The 24,197-nt window shown below is 43.5% G+C and overlaps 1 long non-coding RNA gene across 1 annotated transcript; it reads right to left on the reverse strand.

Moving 5' to 3' along the window:
* Positions 1 to 14,390: 14,390 nt before the first annotated feature.
* Positions 14,391 to 15,610, reverse strand: LOC147645692 (uncharacterized). Its single transcript, XR_015282206.1, has 2 exons — positions 15,196 to 15,610; positions 14,391 to 14,877 (listed from the first exon to the last, which is right to left on the reverse strand). It is a non-coding gene; the product is annotated as an uncharacterized LOC147645692 (long non-coding RNA).
* Between the last annotated feature and the right edge of the window lie 8,587 nt (positions 15,611 to 24,197).

Raw genomic sequence — 24,197 nt, forward strand, 5'->3', positions numbered from 1 at the left:
AGGAACAAAGTGCAAAGACCAGGACTAGGGGCAGACAGAACAATATCTAGGGGAGGTGTGAGGGCGCAGTCTGAGGGCATGGGTCCAGACACAGGCTGGGGTTAGAAAGCTGCAAAATACTGTGATGAATTGCAATCAATCTGGGGAGAGATACGGGAAGATTCTAGAAACATAACTTTCAGTGGGGTGACTTGATGAAGGTATGAATTGCCATCAAGCCTTTGGCAAGCACTTCCCAAGGCTTGAACTCAAAGCCTGCTGCTTCAAGGCTGAAGTCTTTCTGGCCCTGTGTCCCAGAAGGGCTGAGTCACACAGGCTCGGCCTGGCGGGGCCGGGCCAACCTTGGCAGTGACCGGGTGGGGACGGGAGGCTGCGGGACCCCGGCTGAGGCTGGGCCGGACCACGGCTGCTCACACCTTGCCAAGCCTAAGCCGTGCCCCACTGCGGCCCCCGCTGAGCTGGAGTCCGCTGGGCTCCGGGAGGAGCTCCGGCTGGGTCCAGGCCCCCTCGGCCGCGGCCCGTGCGGCACACGGTAATTGAAACAAATTGGCCAGGAGGCAAGACTCCTGTTTGATGCCTTTATTAGGATTTGGCTATTGGGGTGGGCGGGGGCCCAAGGGGTTGCTTGCACCACAGCCATTCCCACACTGTCAGCTCCAAGGAGGAGACACAATTCAGCTTTGCAGCACACACTGCAGAGCTGAGGCTTCCATCCTCAGGAAAGTAGCCAGGAGGCCTCTTGTTCAGGTTCACTGTCTAGGGGTGTCAGTCCATTCCTGTCCTCTTTAGGTCATGGTGATGCAGGAAGATGGTTTCTAAGCAGGTATAGGTGATGCAGGGAGATGATCTTTCATCATAGCTTGCTAGAATATGTTTCCTTGTCCTTTTATTCCTCTCTTAGCTCGTTGTTTTGGTGCCTTGCATGCCTTAGTTTGCACACTACTCAGTTGCACAGCTTCCTGGGAGTTTCTTTGTTCTAGTGTGGCACAGCTTCTATGGGAGCTGCTTTGTTATATAATAGCAAGGAAGTAAGGGAAAGGGTACAGGAATGTCTCATAAGAACCTTTAAAACACTTCAGAAACTGGTAAGTAATTAACCTTACTAATAACCATCGGAGTAAACAAGGGGTACAAGTTTACAAAGGGGATAAGAACGTTAACTGTACATAAGCTTCTCCACTGGGAGAATATCCTGACAGAGTCTTGTACTGGGGACTCTACTTTTCTTAGAACAGGCTAGAAAGCATGGGGTGGAAGTCAAGTGACTAAAATTCTCAGCTGTGAGCTCAAACTCACAGTTTCTCTCCTACCCTTCTCTCTGAGCAGCTGTTTTTAGGCTATCGCTGGCCAGCCTGGACAGAAATGTGTGGGAGAGCGCTTGTCCTCGGAAGCACTTGGTTGCTCACTGAGATGTGCTAGACACCTCACAGCTGAGGGCTGTGGCACAGAGCGTCACCAGCTGCAGCGCCATGCGCTTCTGGCAGGAATATGAACAGCTTTCATCATCCTTGGTTCTACTTTTCAGGCTCTTTGCTCTTGAGCTGTCAATGCAGCGTGAACTGGGAGTGATGTCTTAGCCGTTCTTTGAGCAATACATCTTAGGACACCACTGACTGCGCTTCTGGCCAGCATTTCTGCCTGGCACACAGTACTTGACCAAAAAAATTGGAAAATGAGTAGTAAATCCAGACAAGAAATTAGGGAGGAGGAAAACATACTGAAGTGCAGGCAAACCAGAGGCACATCTAGACAACTGCTAGGCTCCACCGTGAACTAAGGACTCAGCTTTCTGCCTTTCTCACTGCCGGCCTCTACACACAAATGCTCCCTTTCCCATTCATGTTTTGCTTCCAGCTCAAGTCTTCACCTGTTCCACATCCTTCTGCACCATCAGCAATCTCTCTTCCTCAAATGAACTGAATCCCACTCTGTCTCAGGTCTTAGCACTTTCAGGCAATTGCTGCAAGAAATGGTTCTAAGCCCTGCATGGCTCTACATCTGCAAATGAACACCTGGTCCTGCTGAAACCTGAGCAAAATTTTGGTTATTTTTGGTATGGTGATCATTACTCCAACTCCCAGCACAGATTGCTCATACCATGTACAGACTGATTACACTACACGTCAGAAGGGTCGTCATCGTTTGGAGCTTTACTTGTAATAGAAACACTTTTCCATTAATAAAGAAATACTTCTTCCAGTCCTGCCACTTCAAAGTTTAGAGACATCTTTTAACCAAACACTCATTTTTATTTGTATTATTTTTGTTGACAATTTCTTGCAGGAAGACATTAAATTGAGATAGGTATTTGAAAACAAGGAGCATCAAGGCAATTGCTTGTTATTAGTCATTTAATGAATACTTTTTTAAAGCTATTACAAATGCTGCTAGTCAAAAGGCAAACTTATTGTAGATTTATAATGCTCTTTGGATTAATCAGAAACTTGTGAAACTGGAAAAGGTTTTCTTTACAAGTTTCATCTATATAATGAGGAGAAAAATGTGGCCTAACATTTAAGAAATGCTTGTGGTCAAAAATGTAATCAGCTAAGAGGCTATCTCAGAAACAAAAAAACCCCAACACTGTTCAAGTTTACAACTGAGCTACATTTTTCCGTTACTGTGATTACAATACCCTTCACTTGTGAAGTGTGTAATGACTATTCTGTAACAAACAATACAGGAAACCAGCCACACTTACGGATTTTCCCTATAAAGCCACTGGCTTTCAGATGGAAAACCCATTTATTGTTCCTTTTCACAACTTTCTATTTAATTTTCAATAACTTAGCCTAAAAAATCCCACTATCTGCATACATGATAGTAATGTCTTTCAAAGCAGTGGAAGGAAGTTGCTAATTGCATGCCGTGGGTGCTGACTGCTTGGCAGCAGAAAGGCAGTTTTATCTCCAGGCTTAGAATAAACTATTGTTATAAATATATTTTGTTCCACGTTAATCAGGGTATCGAGACCACTGTCATCTTTGCACAATGATCAAATGGGCAGCTCTGCAATTCAAGCAGCTCAGGAATTCATTAGGTATGTATGGTGTAAGCTGCAAACCCACACTTTACTGCTCAAGTCATGCTATGTGAAGTGTAAGACAGATCCATTAATGAGGAGGACTGAGCATTTTCTGCTGCAATTTACCACGAAATTTGCTTATGAAAAGAGAGAAAAGACTCTTCCTTCCCATTATATCAGGGTCAGAGGTTCCAAGTTAATAAATATACAAAAAAAAAATAGCAGCATTGATTCAGAATGTATTAATTTTAGTGAGTTTTTACGAATGTTTGTCAATTTGAGTGAAAGCTCCTTAGCAATACTGAAATTGGTTACAGGAAAGGGATAATGGGGATAGAAAATGAAAATGAAAAAGAAACCAAGTCTCTGCAAGCACAATCAACAATCTGAAGTACCTCTGCCCTTTTAAAGAAAGTAATGTATAATTAAAACTTCTGTTAAAAATTGATTTTAGAATATGTAATAAAATAGAGTTAAGAATCTGTATTATTACCCTAAAATCCATTTGTTTTCCACAACAATAACAAAAGAGAAGTTCTAAAATAGTCTTGTACATTGCAAAGAGGGAAAACATGCTGCCATATCCAGCACTTCAGGTAAGCAGTAATCCAAACACTTCCCAAAGCAGAATGTCATTCACAGTCAGCTGGAAAAATCATCACAGTTTCATCTTTCCTTTCCCTTGGCAGAAGTAACTCTGGAGAAAATGGGTAATTTAGGTGAGTTTTTTTTCTTAAAAAAAAAAAAACCGAATGCTTTAGCACTGCCTTCAACTTCCTCACACCCTTCACTTTCTCCTGTATAAAAAATCCCCCCTGCCTTGTGTGCTCCTGAACACGCAGCACCTAAAGCACAGCCCCGCTTCCCTGTGGCAACAAACAAAGAGCAAGAACCAGAGGAGTTTGCAGAGGGAGGCTACTCAGCATGCAAGGTAACGCTGCAGGATCAATGATAGCACTGTCTGCTCCAAACTGAGAGCTCATCAGCTGGCAATCACTGAGGTGAGAAAGGACGTGGGGACCAGTCAAAGTTAGGGATTGTCTGTCAGCAGCCAAAGTGAGTTGTCTGGAAAATACTGCAAGCAGTTTTCAGACAGGAAAAGAAGAGGTGGATGTATGGAAGTGTTGATGCTTGTTCATATGGCTGAGGTCCACCCTCACTTGGAAGGCTGATTAAAGTTTGGGGAAAGTGATTCCAAGCGGAAGAGGTGGAGAGAAGAGCTGTCCCCATGATCAGGTGAATACACAGCATGATAGTGGAGGTGAAGGTTGAGAGCTGATATAGCTGCAGCACTCAAGGGGGAGACATTAATATGCAGTGGTAGCTCACAACTATTTAAGAAAAAGAGATTTTTGGCATAATAACAATTGGGTAAAATTGGTGCAGAAAGTTAGGATGGAAATTAGAAGAAGCCCTTAAATCACCAGAGTGAAGCAGACGCATTCTGTGAGCAGTGAGGGCAAAAAGTGTGGTTAACCTGGAGATGGAGCTTGAGTGACCATCACACATTGCTCATCACGGTGCTGGACCGGCCTTGATGGAGGATTCAGAGCATCTATCCATCAGTGACCCCAGAGTTTTTATAGTGCTGGCAGATCAAACCCAACAAGAACACGAATAAATCCTCATCACTGATGCTGGAGTTGCTGTCGGCTGTTTCAGCTGTGCTTTGTCACACTGGTTGTTTCAGGCTCTCTGTAGGCACTAGAGAAGATGAGCACCTGCACTGTGTTCACATGAATATGAACATCTTCTCACAAGTCATCATTTTTTAATGAAAGCCTGTATTCTGGAACATGAGATGTTAGCCTCCAGGGAAACATATCAGCTTGTCATCCGTCCCACAAGTCAACAGGTAAAGAAAAAAAGGGCGAAATTGTTTTCTTTCCTGCTAGAATTAATTTGAATAACAGATCTTTCTGCTTATTAATATTTCAGTTCTCCCCAAACATGAAATGTATTGAAATATCAGATAAGCCGGTAGAACTCTTATGTTTATCGTCTATTATTTTGATTTAATCTTAAGAAATTGCATCAATAGGTTGCCCATATGTAGTCATGCACCATACACAGAGATCTTAATTACCCTGTTCATCAATATTCATGATAGCCCATCTTATGCAGGTTATTATCCTACATTGTTATATGTGATGCCACATGAATACCATATGGGAGAGGGATTTAAAAAAGGTTACAGGCTAATAAATGTATTTTATTCCACTCAGAAAACTCAAGAGAAACAGCTCTTTTCAAAGATCCAGAGACTGTAATTACATGCAAAATGTTAAGTCACCTTAAAGGCAAATGCTAACCCAGACAGACTGAAGGTTAAAATTAAAAGCTAAAACTTCCTATTGTTATTAGTGCCCCACTGCACTAGATATTGTGCAAATATATGAAAAAGGGGATTACCATCACAAGGAGTTTAATTCTACCTTTCAGCTTGGTTGTTCTAGAGCAGAAATTGTAGTAGGTTTAAGCTAGCAGCTGGTGGTCATATAAGAGCAGTGAATTATAACACTTTCTAATGCCACAAATATTGTATGCAATTCCCTGTGAAGTTTCCTAGGAGCTGTGCCTAGAAAATGCTGCTTTGGCATGTCAGCCTTACCACTTAATTTCATGTACCCATGGTGTGCCACAGCTCTTGCACGTCGTGCCTGGGCCACAAACTCCCGAGGACGGGGCATAGAGGCAGCTGGACAACTCAGGGGATTCACATGAAATAATCTGGATGCAGCTCCCTGTCACGATCCGCAAGGTGGGATTCGTGATGTGGTTCTTTTAGTCGGTCTTAGAGTACAAAAGATTATCAGCAAAGCAAGGACTTAAACAGCAAAACACACTTTATGGAGTGTTCATCAGCACTAATATGCGATAGAGGGAGAGAAAGGAGAAAGCAAAGCATAAGGAAAAGAGAGTAAGGGGATTAGAGCTACCAACGTCAAAGTCCACTCAGCCGTCCAACGATGCAGAGTCTTCTGTCCGTTGGGGAGATCTCAAAGGAAGGTAAGTTTGGGGTATAATTTTATAGTCTTCTGCAAAGCGAGGGGCGCAGGGCCAAAGCCAGAGGAGATTGATGATCATTGTGATGAATTCCATTGCGCGGGGAGCAGGTGTAGGGTACAGAGCGATCCATGTCTTGCAAGTCTTTGCTCACCAGCAGGAACGAGGGCAAGGTGTCGTGGAAAACCCATTGCACAGGGTACCACGCACAAGCCTCTGCTCACCAGCAGGAACGAGAGCCATGAGTCCTGGAGAACTCGTTGCGCAGGTTACCAAGCCTCTGTTCACCAGCAGGAACGAGGGCAGTGTACCGTGCAACCTCCTGCAAACAATCACTGAGCAAACATCCATCTCAGCTAGGCCCAAAGCCCCAAACCAAGTCCCTTGTGATATTCAGGGTCTCAGTCTCTGTCCTTGAGACGGTTGTGAGACAGATGAGGGAATCTTCAGACCGTCTCTTACACCTACCAAATTCCAGAAACATCCCACAAAATCTTGACAACTATCCACACAATCTAGGAAAAATCCATCAAAATTCTTCATGTCTCTTCAAAATCCCTCAAATTTCCAAAAAAATGCCACAAAATTCCAGAAACATCCTACAAAATCTCCACAAATTTCCACACAAACTAAGAAAAGTCCCTCAAAATTGTTCAAGTGTCCTCAACATCCCAGAACATTACAAAGAAATGCCACAAAATTCCAGAAAAATCTTGCAAAATTATTAAAATTTTCTCAAAATCCCACAGAATTACACAAAAAATCCCACAAAATTCCAGAAACATCCCACAAAATTCCCAAAATCTTCTCAAAACCCTACCAAATTCCAGAAACATCCCACAAAATTCCCAAAATCTTATCAAAACCCTACCAAATTCCAGATAAAATCCACAAAATCTTGACAACTCTCCCTCCAATCTCAGAAAAATACCTCAAAATCCTTCAAGTCAACTCAAAATCCCACAAAATTCCACAAAAATCCCACAAAATTCCAGAAACATCCCACAAAATTCCCAAAAACCTCTCAAAACCCTACCAAATTTCCGAAACATCCCACAAAATCTTGACAACTTTCCACACAATCTTGAAAAAATCCATCAAAATTATTCATGTCTCCTCAATATCCCACAAAATTCCCACAAAAAATCCCACAAAATTCCTGAAACATCCCAAAATATTCCCAAAATCTTCTAAAAACTCTACCAGATTCCAGAAACATTCCACAAAATCTCGACAACTTTCCACACAATCTAGGAAAAATCCATCAAAATTATTCATGTCTCCTCAAAATCCCACAAAATTCCAGAAACATCCCACAAAATCCCCAAAACCTTATCAAAACCCTACGACATTCCTAAGACATCTTACAAAAAAAAGAAAACTTCCCACACAATCTAGGAAAAATCCATCAAAATTCTTCATGTCTCCTCAATATTCCAAAAAATTCCACAATAATCCAAAAATTTCAAGAAAAAAATTCCTGAAATCTTCTCAAAACCCTTCCAAATTCTAGAAATATCCCACAAAATCTGTACAAATTTCCACACAATATATGAAAAATCTTTCAAAATTACTCAAGTGTTCTCAAAATTCCACAAAATCTTATAAAATTCCACAACATTCCAAAAAAATCCTATAAAATTCAAGGAAAATCCCACAAAATTATTAAAATTTTCTCAAAATGCCACAAAATTATTGCGAGACCACCAGCTATTCACCAGCCTTCTCAGAAGTAAACGTGAACGCCTTTTATTTCTACCTTTTGCACACTTATGTGGGGTTTTACAGGGTCTGTGGGCTAAGCAAGCTACTATTGGCTAATGCACACAGGTTTACATTTTTTGTCCTGTACACACGGATATTATTTTGCTTTACTCTCTCTCCTGCAGGAAGGTTTCAAGGACTTTAGCCTTTAATATCACAACGTATTTCAAAGACTGGTTTGTGCAGACAGGCCCTTACTAATATATAAAATAGATCAACACATAATGAGCTGAAATAGAGAATTTCATCTTCATAAGACTTCTCTTAAAATGTTGCTAGGGTCCTTAACTTTGATGACATTAATTTTCTTTTTGGCCACCATTCCATATTTCATGCCAAATATTTTATTGTTAGAAACTTTATTCCAAGGCTGTAGGGCTGTGTTGGTAACACAGAGACCATATGATATCGTCAGTCATATCATCGGATAATGCCCCTAAACTAAAACTACTCCTACAAGCCTATGGGGCAGTCCCTTTGTAAATTTGTATTTCCAATGGCAATGTCCCTACATCCATTTAGTACAAATGAGTGCAGACCCTCAGTACTATCAAGTCATTTGGATCCACTAACCCAAGAACACTCAGTAGAGATATTTTCCAGCACAGCATCCTGCTAGGATGCACAAATGTAGATCTCTCTTTGCCTTCCCCAATGACTTTCAGCTTATGAAAATAAGATTATAGGACAGGATGTAAAATTTGGTGGCAGATAGCAAACACTGCTGTTTCTTCTTCTCTGGCAGGCTGTTCAAGGGGAAGTTTACTTGTAGTAATACTTTTTGGACCCAAAAAATAAAAGTAAAATTTAGAAAGGAAGTACCTCTGAGAAGAGATGAGCTCAGAATGTGGTTTAAAATGGCAGATAAACACAAGATGCAGAGCAGGTATTTTTCTTTATTTTTTTTCACATTAATTGCAACAGGGGGAAAAGGTCCTACGTCCTTGTTCTGAATGAGACTCTTTTTTTCTTTTACAAACTGTGCAGGAGCGGACCTAGGCATGAGTTGGGGAGGAAAAAGGACTGAACTGTTCTTTACTTTTGCCTCTGGAGAATCAAAGTTGTGGCCTGAAACCTACCTGAGCCAAGCGTATTTTCAGTTTGTAGAAGCTTATTCTGCTATGAATTTCTGTCTCTTGGCTGGATACTCAGCATCTCTAAGTGTAGAATCCTCCCTGGCACCGTATATCCTCGCCTTGTCCCTGCCACCACCACTAAACTATTTTCCTTTCATTGTAAAGTGAGTGAGATTCTACTTGGGTGGAATTCTGCAGAGTTAGGGAATGAAGGCTTTTTCCTTCTTCATATTTTTTATTATTAAATTCTTATTTATTCTATTCGCACCTTCTGAGTGAGCCTTTCATAAGGGCTTCTGTATTTCACAGAGGCTACACCTATTTGGGTCTGAAGACTTTGATACAATTCGAATCACTTGAAAATCCAACCTGTTTGATTTGTATGGAAGGCAGCCATTCTCCCTGTTCCAAACTTCATAAAATAGGTAATCCATGTTGAAAAAAATAAATACCTCTGGGAGATAGTTGAGACAGTGCATCAGGGTGATTCCAGGGATGGATAAGAAGACCATCAACTTCCTCATGCCATCAAACTTGAGACCAATACTCAGGTCTGCAGTTATAATTTTAATCCACAGTAATCTACAGACAATCCTTTATTATCTAAAAAAGCTAATACCATAAACTTGGAAGCAAGCTGAAGTTGGAAGAGTTAAGTGTCTTAAAAGCTCTTGTTTACAGCAGGATTGGAGAGCCTTTACATCTTGTAACAGTAAGGTTTTAAATTTGTAATCCTGACCTTGCAACTAGAAATTGGTGGCTCCATTGTTGCACTTGCAGCAGCCACATGACATCCAAGGAGAAGCGCATTGATCTAACTTCTGTGGAGCCAGTGGCTGCAAATACCATCAGGAAGTGCTGGACTGGCAGGACATTGGATGGATGCTCTAAGCCCACAGAGCTGGAAATATCAGTTCTAGCCACATGAGAAGTCCATTTATGGAATTCCAAATCTGTTCCTCCCACTATCTGTGCTCCTCTATTCTGTATCAGCTTGGTGAGGAGGTAGATGAAACTGTTGGGGAAAAAAACCACTTAAATTTAAAGCAGAGTAACTGTTCCATTATAAATTCTGAAGAAAAACCTGTGAGGCTCCCAAAGAAATCTTTCTTTGGCTTCCAGTAACAATTTAAAATGGATAACAAATCTATGCTGTATAATCTGCTTTGAATGGATTTCCTTTGGAACGTGTACTTCTTACTGAATGACAGAACTGCAATATTTTCACACTTGCAATTGCACCCTCCAATGGCCGCAGGAAATGCAGCAGCTTCTGTTTTCTGTTGCTTCTGTTTGTTAATGCTTCAAGGTGTTGCTCTGGATTTGTACCCAGCTGTCATGACCTTAGAAAGAGAATGTTCTAAAAATAGGAGTAAAAAAGCCAGAGAGCCCCTCCTTGCAGCAGACACGGGCAACATTGGATCTTAATTGTTTTTGCAAAGCATTCTAATGGGGAGAGGCAGATATCAATAATGGAAACTTCAGAAGGTGTGTGGCTGCTTCGTACCTTAGGCTGGATTCAGGAAGGGCCGTGTTACACAGAGCAAAGTCAAGAGTTTGAATCAAGGAAGTGTGAGCTGCCCAGAAAGTTAGGGCCCACACTGCTCATGTGTATCAGGGGAAGGTGAGAATCAGGCCCATCTGCTGATAGAAATGCAAGTTACAGATTCAGCAGCCAAAGGATATGCAAATATATGGCTTCTATGTATTGGAGAGCATTAAGCATGAAGTTAGTGTTTCATACAGGTGTTTGAAGGCAATGTAGGACTCCAGAGCTCAATGTTTGAATTGCAACTTGAATTTCCTTATTTGCTGTTATTTAGACTGCTCTGAAGTAGTAATGAGAAGAAAAAAATGAAAGAAAATGTTGTTTGACGGGGACTGTGGTAGGGCTTTCTTGACAGATTTGAAATGGCTTGAATTCATTAAAATCTCCAGGTGAGGGGAAGATTGTATCTATTCCTCTCTTTTTAAAGCAAATTTTCCAAGAAGGCTCTAAAATTGCATTTGAGGGTTGGGGTGTGTTTTTTTTCCCTTCTTTCATGTGCAACCTAACAACTCCAGCTTCACAGGCCTATTTATCATTTTATCCATCAAAATCAGTCCTTTGCTTTGTATTTTGGGAACTTGTTCATCTTGGGGAATTTGTCATCTTCTCAGGGCATTGAAGGTCAATCAAATGCTGCAGGTTTCATTCTTCCTTTAATATGGTCTATGTGCTGGGGTTTGACTCTTAAGCAGAGCTAATTGTTTATTTTGCAGCCTAGCAGTTCTACTGTGGGGCTCTGGGCAGGTCAATTCACTTGAGAACGATGGGTAAATCAGCTCCTGGGAAGCTGTGCACTGCCTGGCCCCGATGCTTCAGCATGCTTGAGGTCAGCTTGGCTGTCTCCAACTGTCTAATAATATGCAGAATAATAGAATTAAGTATTCATTTTAATTGCTGATCAATAAGATTTGTTTTCATCTAAATCTGCGTGCCAGTTTCTAAACCACTACAGTCTGTTTCATCAATGACCTTCTTGATTTTAGCTTAAGCTTTCCAGTTTCTGCCGATCTTATTTTCTCGCCTGTCCCTGGAAGAGGAAGGGATGATGGCTGGAGGTTTGGCAGTCAGCGAGGGCCTGACCACCACTACAGTTCTGGACTCTCAGCCTTGGAGATATGATCAGGAATCTGCTCTTAGTTCCCAGTTTTGTATTGCAAAGACTGACCATGCTGCCAGCACTGTGTTTTATGAGTGAATTTTCATTTGTTTGGTCAAACTCCAAAGCAGCCTTAATTTTAAGGTGGAATTCTTTGTGGATGAGGCTGTGAAGAATATGGTGTTTATACTCCCATCCTACCGGCAGTACAGTAGAACAACTCCTAACGGATTTGGTAATAAAGACCTAGTTTTTCTTCATTAAACCTGCCCTAGCAAAATTCATAAGCTGGTGATAGCTATCTCTGGCGTGGAAAATCTTTATTGAGTTTATTGACAATTTAATATATACATTGTCAAGCTTTGTTGTTTAGTTTCTGTTTATCCAGAGACACTTGGGGCTACTTTTGCTTCCTAAGGGATTAAACTAGCAAGCACTTAGAATCAGATATTGGGAAGATGGGTGCAGGAGACCTTGTAATTTACTATGGGAAAACATAATAATGATGAACATTTCAGATGGAAATGATAGTATTTGACATACTATGTGAAATGCTTTTATATGATTTTTTCATTTTTCTTTTATTTTTAATCCTGGATAAATTAAACGAGGCTTTTGGGGAAAGCATGAGCTGGATTTTATATTGAGTTTGATAACCTCTGATTCTGCTCTCGTTTCTCTATCTGCTGGAACTTGTAGCAAACTAGCTATGTCCATGTTTAATTCTGTAATAATTATCTTTCAAATCGAGCCTTTCTCACTTAATGTTGATATATTTGGGAGAGGGAGGGGAATGGAGAAAATAGAGCTACTTTCATGAATACAATTGAAATTTCATATTGCTGATTTGACCCTTCCCAAGATTCAAGTGACCATTGGATCAGGTTGGAACTGAGGGGATGACTCATGACTCTGGCAAAAAAACTACGTTTCATTCCACATATTAGGAGTTTTCTGTTGCCCACAAGAAAGTTCTGAAAAAAAAAAAAAACAAAAGAGAAATGGGTTTCAAATTTCCTCTGCTATTTTCTGGTGACTCTTCTTTCTGGAGATGCCTTAGCAAGTGTAAGACATCTGAAAAACTTGGAACTGCAACTTTATTGTTGAGGCTCTGATGAACATTGCTTCTGTCATCAAGTTCTTGTGTTAATACTTTCAACTTAGCTGAGTAATGTTGGTATCAGCAGACTGATAAAGCCATGCCTTCCTAATTTATAATGCATTCTTAATAAAAAAAAAAAAAATCTGTTTCTTCATGTATTTAATTACCTAGTGAGTATAAGAGGGAATGAAGTTAATACTGCGCAGATTTCAAGCAAAACACGGCTTTCTAATGTGCTTCAGTATAGGCTATGCACAAGTAAATAGACATGATCTTTAAGCTTCAGTTACCTTGAATTACCCTATGCATATTCAAATTCAGATTGATGAATGCTGAACCAAAAGCAGACATCATATAGTTAATTGAAGTTCTTTTCATTCAGAGGCAAACTATTTGCTTTGTTTTGAGGGTGGTTTGTATTTGATGGGGTTTTTTTCTGCTAAGGCAATGGCAAGCATTTATTTATCCAGCTCCCTCCACATTTTCCACCATCGTTATTGCCAGTGACCCCTGCAGTGATAAGTGGTCAATGACCCTCAGCCAGGGTGAGCTGTAGGAGCCTTACAGACGTGCCTGTTCTTTCTCACAGTGGTAGAACAAGTGCAAGAGCACACTGGCATTTTGCTAAAAGCTACTATTTTTCCCAACAGGTTCTTCTACAGGCAGAATCAAATGCTTTCTTCAAGAGCAACCACATCTTTTCTCTGCCTGAAAGGTTGTGTTTGTTTGGGTTTTTTTCTCTTCCCTTAGGTGAGAGATAAAAAATGAAGAGGAAAGCCAGTGGAAATGTCAAAAGTACCAACTGGTAGTAATTTGGTATGAGTGTCTCCATTTACACTTCACACTTGCTCTTTGAGAACTTGGAGCTGTATTTAAAATGGATTTTGCTAGGTGGTCTGCTGCTGATGATCTGCATTTCTTCTTCCATTTCTTTGCTGTGCTTGTTTGCTATTGCTGCTTAATGTCCCCAAAAAGTAAAGTGGTGTGGAAGAGTTGAGGAACCAGCTTCTGAAATTCTAAAGCTGATCTGTAAGTTTTATTCCTATGGGATTTTTAAAAGTAGATATCAAAGTTAACTTTCTTCAGAAAGCAACAAGATTGTCGTCCTTCCACTGATACTCTTTCTATTTAACAGAGGTATTTGATGGTGCTGTAAAGGGGCAAGATGCAGAATGAGTTTGAGAGAAGTCATTGAAACTGGGAGCACAGATAGTTGATTCCTACAAATCAAAAAACGGATGTTTTGTAGGCAAATGAAATCTAATCCTATTTGGAGGGTCAACAGGATAAATAGAAAGAACTAAATACAGATCTATATAGATAAACTCCCCCCAGAAATCTATGAAGCAGGACTGATAGCTGCCATAGCCCAGGCAGCCTGTGGGTCTAATTGCCTGCCTGAATTCAGCCCTTGCCTGGATCCCAGGGGAGACGTCTCTGCATTTCTCTCCCAGCATTCCAGGGATGATCCTGCTCCTTTCATGGTGCCCCAGAGTCCTGCGAGCCCCCCGTCCTGGGGCCATCCTGATGCCTGCCGGGGCCTTTAGGGTCCCCCCTGACGTGCAGACAGGGTTTGACTCCAAGCTTCCTTGGAAGGTGGAGGCAGGTGAATATTGGCCACCTTCTTCTTTCCCGCTGCCCTCCATACTCTTGCAAACCCTGCTGGGGCACTCGGGCTCTCCATTGCAGGCAGTCTGGAGCTGCCATGCAAACCCATCTCTCAAGGAGTCCCCAGGTCTCAGGTGCAACATCAAGACAATGACACAGCAACATGTAGAAAACGTGAACTTTATTCACTTGACTACTTCTAAAATCTACACTACAACGTTACTTGAAGACTATGGGGTAAGAATCTTAAGCCTAAAATACTTCAATACTTCAACTGTTTAGAACTGAACACTAAGGGAAAGGTCAACTTCTTGGGGGAAACGTGGTGGGGAATCCTACAACTAACAATAGGGGTGTGGCTAACTTCTAAGATGGGGAACGTCGCAGTGCCTGCGCTGGGCACTGGTCACACATTCCCCGTAATGTTCTGAAGACAGAGTGCCACACTGGAGGTCAGAGCTGCGGGGAGGTGCGGAGTCTCCTGCCAATGCCCTCTTTTGCCGCCGTCTTGGTTGTTGGTCTCGGCTGAGAGCGAAGGCACAACCGCATCAAGTCACGGTTGTGCCTCAGCAGCTGCATCAACTTCTTTGGACAGCCGTGTCTTCGATGGCGGCGGGGCCCTGCACGGCCTGAAGGGCTCCGGAGATTCCGCTGCAAGGCAAAGCGCAGGGATCCCCATGGAAGAGGCAGAGGGGCAGAGCGGGGCCGGCACCCACAAAGTGGGGCTGCCTTTGGCCTCGGAGACAGAGACTCGGGCTCAGTTGGGCTGGGCTGCCCCGGGGAAGAGGCTGCAGCATGCAGAGCTCTGGCCGCCTCTGCTTGGTGCTGTCCATGGGGCTCAGCCCCTGGGCCGGATTCCCCAGCCAGGAGCTCAGGCCCCTTCTGCCGCAGGGCATTGGACAAAGGGTGCCCAAGAGGCTCTCAAGGTCTGCCCCATCCCGCCTCCCTGACCCCCCAGCCCCGCCTCACCTCTCCCCAGCATCTCTGGAATCTTCTCTCAAGGGCCCATCCCATGGCCATGCCTATGATGAGCACGCCGACCAGCAGGACTGCCCAGGACACCCACAGGATCTGCTCAGGGTCCGTCTCCTCCGGGTAGAAATCCTCCGGAAGCATAGGAGAGGCATCCGTGCTCTGCTCAAGTTTGCTGGAAGGGTCGAGGGGATGGGCCAAGAGCAGCAGCACGTAAAGCTGCAGCAGCGAGGAAGAGCCGTGAGCAGCCATAGAGCTCTGCCGGCAGCACAGAGGCTCTGGGCGTCTCTCTGCAAGCAGGTCTGCCTGGGCTCTGGGGCGCAGCAACAGCTGGCGACAGTTGCCAGGCACCGTGCCGTCACCAGAGGCTGTGATGTCACAGAAGCACAGAACGCCCTGGCCTCAGAGAGCCCTGAGAGAATGTTGAGTCCAACCTGTGAGCCATGGCGGCAAGCATGGCCAGCAGAGCGGGGCCCGAGCGCTGCGGCCTGGCTTGCCTTGCCCACCTGCCACAAGGATGACTCCAGCAGCCCCCTGTCAGGCCATTGCAGGATCTAATGGCCCTTTCTGGGCACAAGTTCTTGCCAACGCCCAGCGTAAACCTCCCTTGGCACAGCTTCAAAGCCTTGTTGGCATCTGCTCTCTCTTGTCCTTGCCCATCTGGCTGGCGCTGCCGTGTTGCTCACTGGCCTGTCTGTGGGAGAAGAGGCTGTGCCAATGAGTGCTGCTCAACTTTGAGGCCATCCAAAGGAGGATTTGATTGTGCCTGCTGTGGGAAGGAAGATGCGTGCACATGGCCACTTCTCATAGGTTTTACCGCAGATTTTCATCAACAGCTGTCCTACTGAAAGTAAAGTCTGTTTTAGTGAGTATTTGAGGGGTTCCAGAACACAATGGCATCTCAGGGAAATTCTGCTGGTTCAGTTCTACTGAAGTTTTGAGATGAGTTGCAAATCCTGAAAATTTTCTCCTTGCCGAGGTGGTAATTTCACAGTTTAGATTGTGGGGATATTGATTGCTCAGTGTTGAGGACCTAATGTAACTTTCAGCAGCAGAAATTTTCAACATCCAGTGATTGTCTTTGAGACAAAAACATTTGAAATCTTTTTTTCTGTGGACAGGAATTGCTTCTGTGATACTTCACATCATCCATTAAAAATTTGATGCCTGGAAAAAGTCCCGAGTGCTGTGTGATTTCCCTGGTCGTGTTCTTTGGAATGGCTTCCCCCCCATTTTCTGAAGCTGGCCACAGAAAGGTAATAGATGGGTGAGAAGTTGTGAAAGGCCAACTGGTGTAGATCTTTGCCTCCTGTTTCGAGGTCTATGGTGAGCTGTGAGTCAAAGAGCTGATTTGTCTCAGCTGGTGAAAACACAATTGAACCTTTTTGCAGCAGGATGGATGGATAGAACCAAAGCACAGCATGGCTGGCACCAGCAAATGAATTAAAATGCATCCCTGGGATATGTCTATTGGATTGTTCTTCTAATATTGTGGTAGTAATTATGATGTCTGAGTACTGAACAAGCAACAAGTACTGAACACCTGATTTGTAGTCAATTTTCTATCTCTAATGTAGCAAAGAAATTTTTAAGAATTGTGTTTTTCTCTCATGGTTGAGGTATGTGTTCTTCACGGGCTGAATCTTAATATCACTTTGTTTTTGTAGAAGAGCAGTTTCAGCAGAAGATGATTTTCCTTGCCCTCCTTTTCATTTTTCTTTTCTGTATTATTGCCTGGCAGGTTAACTTTTGCAAATTGCGTGCTGCAAAATGTTGCTACTAAGGATGGTTGGTGTCAAAAGAGGTTCTTTTCTCGCTTGAATTCATTAAAATCTCCAGGTGAGGGGAAGATTGTATCTATTCCTCTCTTTTTAAAGCAAATTTTCCAAGAGGGATCTAAAATTGCATTTGAGGGTTGGGGTGTGGTTTTTTTCCCTTCTTTCATGTGCAACCTAACAACTCCAGCTTCACAGGCCTATTTAACATTTGAACCATCAAAATCAGTCTTTTGATTTGTGTTTTGGAAACTTGTTCATCTTGGGGAATTTGTCATCTCCTCAGGGTATTGAAGGTCCATCAAATGCTGCAGGTTTCATTCTTCCTTTAATATGGTCTATGTGCTGGAGTTTGACTCTTAAGCAGAACTCATTTTTTATTTTGCAGCCTAGCAGTTCTACTGTGGGGCTCTGGGCAGGTCAATTCACTTGAGAACGATGGGTAAATCAGCTCCTGGGAAGCTGTGCACTGCCTGGCCCCGATGCTTCAGCATGCTTGAGGTCAGCTTGGCTGTCTCCGACTGTCTAATAATATGCAGAATAATAGAATTAAGTATTCATTTTAATTGCTGATCAATAAGATTTGTTTTCATCTAAATCTGCGTGCTAGTTTCTAAACCACTACAGCCTGTTTCATCAATGACCTTCTTGATTTTAGCTTAAGCTTTCTAGATTCTGCCGATCTTATTTTCTCGCCTGTCCCTGGGAGAGGAAGGGATGATGGCTGGAGGTTTGGCAGTCAGCGAGGGCCTGACCACCACTACAGTTCTGGACACTCAGCCTTGGAGATGTGATCAGGAATCTGCTCTTAGTTCCCAGTTTTGTATTGCAAAGACTGACCATGCTGCCAGCACTGTGTTTTATGAGTGAATTTTCATTTGGTCAAACTCCAAAGCAGCCTTAATTTTAAGGTGGAATTCTTTGTGGATGAGGCTGTGAAGAATATGGTGTTTATACTCCCATCCTACCGGCAGTACAGTAGAACAACTCCTAACTGATTTGGTAATAAAGACCTAGTTTTTCTTCACTAAACCTGCCCTAGCAAAATTCATAAGCTGGTGATAGCTATCTCTGGCGTGGAAAATCTTTATTGAGTTTATTGACAATTTAATATATGTTGTCAAGCTTTGTTGTTTAGTTTCTGTTTGTCCAGAGACACTTGGGGCTACTTTTGCTTCCTAAGGGATTAAACTAGCAAGCACTTAGAATCAGATTTTGGGAAGATGGGTGCAGGAGACCTTGTAATTTACTATGGGAAAACATAATAATGATGAACATTTCAGATGGAAATGATAGTATTTGACATACTATGTGAAATGCTTTTATATGATTTTTTCATTTTTCTTTTATTTTTAATCCTGGATAAATTAAACGAGGCTTTTGGGGAAAGCATGAGCTGGATTTTATATTGAGTTTGATAACCTCTGATTCTGCTCTCGTTTCTCTATCTGCTGGAACTTGTAGCAAACTAGCTATGTCCATGTTTAATTCTGTAATAATTATCTTTCAAATCGAGCCTTTCTCACTTGGTGTTGATATATTTGGGAGAGGGAGGGGAATGGAGAAAAAAGAGCTACTTTCATGAATACAATTGAAATTTCATATTGCTGATTTGACCCTTTCCAAGATTCAAGTGACCACTGGATCAGGTTGGAACTGAGGGGATGACTCATGACTCTGGCATAAAAACTACATTTCATTCCATATATTAGGAGTTCTCTGTTGCCCACAAGAAAGTCCTGAAAAAAAAAAAAAAAACCAAAAGAGAAATGGGTTTCAAATTTCCTCTGCTATTTTCAGTCGTCTCCTCTTTCTGGAGATGCCTTAGCAAGTGTAGGACATCTGAAAAACTTGGAACTGCAACTTTATTGTTGAGGCTCTGATGAACATTGCTTCTGTCATCAAGTTCTTGTGTTAATACTTTCAACTTAGCTGAGTAATGTTGGTATTAGCAGACACTGATAAAGCCATGCCTTCCTAATTTATAATGCATTCTTAATAAAAAAAAAAAAAAAAATCTGTTTCTTCATGTATATAATTACCTAGTGAGTATAAGAGGGAATGAAGTTAATACTGCGCAGATTTGAAGCAAAACACGGCTTTTTAATGTGCTTCAGTATAGGCTATGCACAAGTAAATAGACATGATCTTTAAGCTTCAGTTACCTTGAATTACCCTATGCATATTCAAATTCAGATTGATGAATGCTGAACCAAAAGCAGACATCATATAGTTAATTGAAGTTCTTTTCATTCAGAGGCAAACTATTTTCATTGTTTTGAGGGTGGGTTGTTTTTGATGGGGTTTTTTTCTGCTAAGGCAATGGCAAGCATTTATTTATCCAGCTCCCTCCACATTTTCCACCATCGTTATTGCCAGTGACCCCTGCAGTGATAAGTGGTCAATGACCCTCAGCCAGGGTGAGCTGTAGGAGCCTTACAGACATGCCTGTTCTTTCTCACAGTGGTAGAACAAGTGCAAGAGCACACTGGCATTTTGCTAAAAGCTACTATTTTTCCCAACAGGTTCTTCTACAGGCAGAATCAAATGCTTTCTTCAAGAGCAACCACATCTTTTCTCTGCCTGAAAGGTTGTGTTTGTTTGGGTTTTTTTCTCTTCCCTTAGGTGAGAGATAAAAAATGAAGAGGAAAGCCAGTGGAAATGCCAAAAGTACCAACTGGTAGTAATTTGGTATGAGTGTCTCCATTTACACTTCAAACTTGCTCTTTGAGAACTTGGAGCTGTATTTAAAATGGATTTTGCTAGGTGGTCTGCTGCTGATGATCTGCATTTCTTCTTCCATTTCTTTGCTGTGCTTGTTTGCTATTGCTGCTGAATGTCCCCAAAAAGTAAAGTGGTGTGGAAGAGTTGAGGAACCAGCTTCTGAAATTCTAAAGCTGATCTGTAAGTTTTATTCCTATGGGATTTTTAAAAGTAGATATCAAAGTTAACTTTCTTCAGAAAGCAACAAGATTGTCGTCCTTCCACTGATACTCTTTCTATTTAACAGAGGTATTTGATGGTGCTGTAAAGGGGCAAGATGCAGAATGAGTTTGAGAGAAGTCATTGAAACTGGGAGCACAGATAGTTGATTCCTACAAATCAAAAAACGGATGTTTTGTAGGCAAATGAAATCTAATCCTATTTGGAGGGTCAACAGGATAAATAGAAAGAACTAAATACAGATCTATATAGATAAACTCCCCCCAGAAATCTATGAAGCAGGACTGATAGCTGCCATAGCCCAGGCAGCCTGTGGGTCTAATTGCCTGCCTGAATTCAGCCCTTGCCTGGATCCCAGGGGAGACGTCTCTGCATTTCTCTCCCAGCATTCCAGGGATGATCCTGCTCCTTTCATGGTGCCCCAGAGTCCTGCGAGCCCCCCGTCCTGGGGCCATCCTGATGCCTGCCGGGGCCTTTAGGGTCCCCCCTGACGTGCAGACAGGGTTTGACTCCAAGCTTCCTTGGAAGGTGGAGGCAGGTGAATATTGGCCACCTTCTTCTTTCCCGCTGCCCTCCATACTCTTGCAAACCCTGCTGGGGCACTCGGGCTCTCCATTGCAGGCAGTCTGGAGCTGCCATGCAAACCCATCTCTCAAGGAGTCCCCAGGTCTCAGGTGCAACATCAAGACAATGACACAGCAACGTGTAGAAAACGTGAACTTTATTCACTTGACTACTTCTAAAATCTACACTACAACGTTACTTGAAGACTATGGGGTAAGAATCTTAAGCCTAAAATACTTCAATACTTCAACTGTTTAGAACTGAACACTAAGGGAAAGGTCAACTTCTTGGGGGAAACGTGGTGGGGAATCCTACAACTAACAATAGGGGTGTGGCTAACTTCTAAGATGGGGAACGTCGCAGTGCCTGCGCTGGGCACTGGTCACACATTCCCCGTAATGTTCTGAAGACAGAGTGCCACACTGGAGGTCAGAGCTGCGGGGAGGTGCGGAGTCTCCTGCCAATGCCCTCTTTTGCCGCCGTCTTGGTTGTTGGTCTCGGCTGAGAGCGAAGGCACAACCGCATCAAGTCACGGTTGTGCCTCAGCAGCTGCATCAACTTCTTTGGACAGCCGTGTCTTCGATGGCGGCGGGGCCCTGCACGGCCTGAAGGGCTCCGGAGATTCCGCTGCAAGGCAAAGCGCAGGGATCCCCATGGAAGAGGCAGAGGGGCAGAGCGGGGCCGGCACCCACAAAGTGGGGCTGCCTTTGGCCTCGGAGACAGAGACTCGGGCTCAGTTGGGCTGGGCTGCCCCGGGGAAGAGGCTGCAGCATGCAGAGCTCTAGCCGCCTCTGCTTGGTGCTGTCCATGGGGCTCAGCCCCTGGGCCGGATTCCCCAGCCAGGAGCTCAGGCCCCTTCTGCCGCAGGGCATTGGACAAAGGGTGCCCAAGAGGCTCTCAAGGTCTGCCCCATCCCGCCTCCCTGACCCCCCAGCCCCGCCTCACCTCTCCCCAGCATCTCTGGAATCTTCTCTCAAGGGCCCATCCCATGGCCATGCCTATGATGAGCACGCCGACCAGCAGGACTGCCCAGGACACCCACAGGATCTGCTCAGGGTCCGTCTCCTCCGGGTAGAAATCCTCCGGAAGCATAGGAGAGGCATCCGTGCTCTGCTCAAGTTTGCTGGAAGGGTCGAGGGGATGGGCCAAGAGCAGCAGCACGTAAAGCTGCAGCAGCGAGGAAGAGCCGTGAGCAGCCATAGAGCTCTGCCGGCAGCACAGAGGCTCTGGGCGTCTCTCTGCAAGCAGGTCTGCCTGGGCTCTGGGGCGCAGCAACAGCTGGCGACAGTTGCCAGGCACCGTGCCGTCACCAGAGGCTGTGATGTCACAGAAGCACAGAACGCCCTGGCCTCAGAGAGCCCTGAGAGAATGTTGAGTCCAACCTGTGAGCCATGGCGGCAAGCATGGCCAGCAGAGCGGGGCCCGAGCGCTGCGGCCTGGCTTGCCTTGCCCACCTGCCACAAGGATGACTCCAGCAGCCCCCTGTCAGGCCATTGCAGGATCTAATGGCCCTTTCTGGGCACAAGTTCTTGCCAACGCCCAGCGTAAACCTCCCTTGGCACAGCTTCAAAGCCTTGTTGGCATCTGCTCTCTCTTGTCCTTGCCCATCTGGCTGGCGCTGCCGTGTTGCTCACTGGCCTGTCTGTGGGAGAAGAGGCTGTGCCAATGAGTGCTGCTCAACTTTGAGGCCATCCAAAGGAGGATTTGATTGTGCCTGCTGTGGGAAGGAAGATGCGTGCACATGGCCACTTCTCATAGGTTTTACCGCAGATTTTCATCAACAGCTGTCCTACTGAAAGTAAAGTCTGTTTTAGTGAGTATTTGAGGGGTTCCAGAACACAATGGCATCTCAGGGAAATTCTGCTGGTTCAGTTCTACTGAAGTTTTGAGATGAGTTGCAAATCCTGAAAATTTTCTCCTTGCCGAGGTGGTAATTTCACAGTTTAGATTGTGGGGATATTGATTGCTCAGTGTTGAGGACCTAATGTAACTTTCAGCAGCAGAAATTTTCAACATCCAGTGATTGTCTTTGAGACAAAAACATTTGAAATCTTTTTTTCTGTGGACAGGAATTGCTTCTGTGATACTTCACATCATCCATTAAAAATTTGATGCCTGGAAAAAGTCCCGAGTGCTGTGTGATTTCCCTGGTCGTGTTCTTTGGAATGGCTTCCCCCCCATTTTCTGAAGCTGGCCACAGAAAGGTAATAGATGGGTGAGAAGTTGTGAAAGGCCAACTGGTGTAGATCTTTGCCTCCTGTTTCGAGGTCTATGGTGAGCTGTGAGTCAAAGAGCTGATTTGTCTCAGCTGGTGAAAACACAATTGAACCTTTTTGCAGCAGGATGGATGGATAGAACCAAAGCACAGCATGGCTGGCACCAGCAAATGAATTAAAATGCATCCCTGGGATATGTCTATTGGATTGTTCTTCTAATATTGTGGTAGTAATTATGATGTCTGAGTACTGAACAAGCAACAAGTACTGAACACCTGATTTGTAGTCAATTTTCTATCTCTAATGTAGCAAAGAAATTTTTAAGAATTGTGTTTTTCTCTCATGGTTGAGGTATGTGTTCTTCACGGGCTGAATCTTAATATCACTTTGTTTTTGTAGAAGAGCAGTTTCAGCAGAAGATGATTTTCCTTGCCCTCCTTTTCATTTTTCTTTTCTGTATTATTGCCTGGCAGGTTAACTTTTGCAAATTGCGTGCTGCAAAATGTTGCTACTAAGGATGGTTGGTGTCAAAAGAGGTTCTTTTCTCGCTTGAATTCATTAAAATCTCCAGGTGAGGGGAAGATTGTATCTATTCCTCTCTTTTTAAAGCAAATTTTCCAAGAGGGATCTAAAATTGCATTTGAGGGTTGGGGTGTGGTTTTTTTCCCTTCTTTCATGTGCAACCTAACAACTCCAGCTTCACAGGCCTATTTAACATTTGAACCATCAAAATCAGTCTTTTGATTTGTGTTTTGGAAACTTGTTCATCTTGGGGAATTTGTCATCTCCTCAGGGTATTGAAGGTCCATCAAATGCTGCAGGTTTCATTCTTCCTTTAATATGGTCTATGTGCTGGAGTTTGACTCTTAAGCAGAACTCATTTTTTATTTTGCAGCCTAGCAGTTCTACTGTGGGGCTCTGGGCAGGTCAATTCACTTGAGAACGATGGGTAAATCAGCTCCTGGGAAGCTGTGCACTGCCTGGCCCCGATGCTTCAGCATGCTTGAGGTCAGCTTGGCTGTCTCCGACTGTCTAATAATATGCAGAATAATAGAATTAAGTATTCATTTAAATTGCTGATCAATAAGATTTGTTTTCATCTAAATCTGCGTGCTAGTTTCTAAACCACTACAGCCTGTTTCATCAATGACCTTCTTGATTTTAGCTTAAGCTTTCTAGATTCTGCCGATCTTATTTTCTCGCCTGTCCCTGGGAGAGGAAGGGATGATGGCTGGAGGTTTGGCAGTCAGCGAGGGCCTGACCACCACTACAGTTCTGGACACTCAGCCTTGGAGATGTGATCAGGAATCTGCTCTTAGTTCCCAGTTTTGTATTGCAAAGACTGACCATGCTGCCAGCACTGTGTTTTATGAGTGAATTTTCATTTGGTCAAACTCCAAAGCAGCCTTAATTTTAAGGTGGAATTCTTTGTGGATGAGGCTGTGAAGAATATGGTGTTTATACTCCCATCCTACCGGCAGTACAGTAGAACAACTCCTAA

This window comes from Cyanistes caeruleus, unplaced genomic scaffold, assembly GCF_971803275.1.
Source record: "Cyanistes caeruleus unplaced genomic scaffold, bCyaCae1.hap1.1 HAP1_SCAFFOLD_191, whole genome shotgun sequence".
Classification (NCBI taxonomy): domain Eukaryota; kingdom Metazoa; phylum Chordata; class Aves; order Passeriformes; family Paridae; genus Cyanistes; species Cyanistes caeruleus.